Source organism: Chroicocephalus ridibundus, unplaced genomic scaffold (assembly GCF_963924245.1).
Source record: "Chroicocephalus ridibundus unplaced genomic scaffold, bChrRid1.1 SCAFFOLD_161, whole genome shotgun sequence".
NCBI lineage: Eukaryota > Metazoa > Chordata > Aves > Charadriiformes > Laridae > Chroicocephalus > Chroicocephalus ridibundus.
This window is the reverse complement of record NW_026961317.1, coordinates 70,001-71,827: the sequence shown is the minus strand read 5'-3', so window position 1 is coordinate 71,827 and position 1,827 is coordinate 70,001.

The following is a 1,827-nucleotide window of genomic DNA, read 5'->3' as shown; positions in this document are numbered from 1 at the left end:
GCCGGGACGATCCGGGTCAGGCTGGCGGCTACGACAGTGACGCTAAAAACGTGAACGAAAAAAAAAGAGCAAAATTATTTATAACCACCCGGTGATAAATCAAAATTATTTATCACCCCCCGGCCCCCCCGCCGCCCCAGCGCCCCCCCCCACCCCCCCCCCCGCCGCGAGAAACACCCTGCCCGCACGCACTTGTTGGAAGGCATGATCCGGGTCAGGCTGGCCGCTGTGCCGGTGACGCTTAAATCATGAACGAAAAGAAAAAAACAAAAATATCACCCCCACCCCACACCGGCTGTCGGGTCTACCCGGCTCCGGGGTCGGTGTCGCCTGTCAGGTCTACCCGGCTCCGGGGACCGGGTCGGCTGTCAGGTCTACCCGGCTCCGGGGACCGGACCGGCTGTCAGGTCTACCCAGCTCCGGGGACCGGGTCGGCTGTCAGGTCTACCCGGCTCCGGGGACCGGGTGGGCTGTCAGGTCTACCTCCCTCCGGGGACCGGGTCGGCTGTCAGGTCTACCCAGCTCCGGGGACCGGGTCGGCTGTCAGGTCTACCTCCCTCCGGGGACCGGGTCGGCTGTCAGGTCTACCCGGCTCCGGGGACCGGGTCGGCTGTCAGGTCTACCCGGCTCCGGGGACCGGGTCGGCTGTCAGGTCTACCCGGCTCCGGGGACCGGATCGGCTGTCAGGTCTACCCGGCTCCGGGGACCGGGTCGGCTGTCAGGTCTACCCGGCTCCGGGGACCGGGTCGGCTGTCAGGTCTACCCGGCTCCGGGGACCGGGTCGGCTGTCAGGTCTACCTCGCTCCGGGGACCGGGTCGGCTGTCAGGTCTACCCGGATCCGGGGACCGGGTCGGCTGTCAGGTCTACCTCGCTCCGGGGACCGGGTCGGCTGTCAGGTCTACCCGGCTCCGGGGACCGGGTCGGCTGTCAGGTCTACCCGGCTCCGGGGACCGGATCGGCTGTCAGGTCTACCTCGCTCCGGGGACCGGGTCGGCTGTCAGGTCTACCCGGCTCCGGGGACCGGATCGGCTGTCAGGTCTACCTCGCTCCGGGGACCGGTTCGGCTGTCAGGTCTACCCGGCTCCGGGGACCGGGTCGGCTGTCAGGTCTACCTCGCTCCGGGGACCGGGTCGGCTGTCAGGTCTACCCGGCTCCGGGGACCGGACCGGCTGTCAGGTCTACCCGGCTCCGGGGACCGGACCGGCTGTCAGGTCTACCCGGCTCCGGGGACCGGATCGGCTGTCAGGTCTACCTCGCTCCGGGGACCGGGTCGGCTGTCAGGTCTACCCGGCTCCGGGGACCGGACCGGCTGTCAGGTCTACCCGGCTCCGGGGACCGGGTCGGCTGTCAGGTCTACCTCGCTCCGGGGACCGGGTCGGCTGTCAGGTCTACCCGGCTCCGGGGACCGGATCGGCTGTCAGGTCTACCCGGCTCCGGGGACCGGGTCGGCTGTCAGGTCTACCCGGCTCCGGGGACCGGGTCGGCTGTCAGGTCTACCTCGCTCCGGGGACCGGGTCGGCTGTCAGGTCTACCCGGCTCCGGGGACCGGTTCGGCTGTCAGGTCTACCTCGCTCCGGGGACCGGACCGGCTGTCAGGTCTACCCGGCTCCGGGGACCGGACCGGCTGTCAGGTCTACCCGGCTCCGGGGACCGGGTCGGCTGTCAGGTCTACCCGGCTCCGGGGACCGGACCGGCTGTCAGGTCTACCCGGCTCCGGGGACCGGACCGGCTGTCAGGTCTACCCGGCTCCGGGGACCGGACCGGCTGTCAGGTCTACCTCGCTCCGGGGACCGGGTCGGCTGTCAGGTCTACCCGGCTCCGGGGAC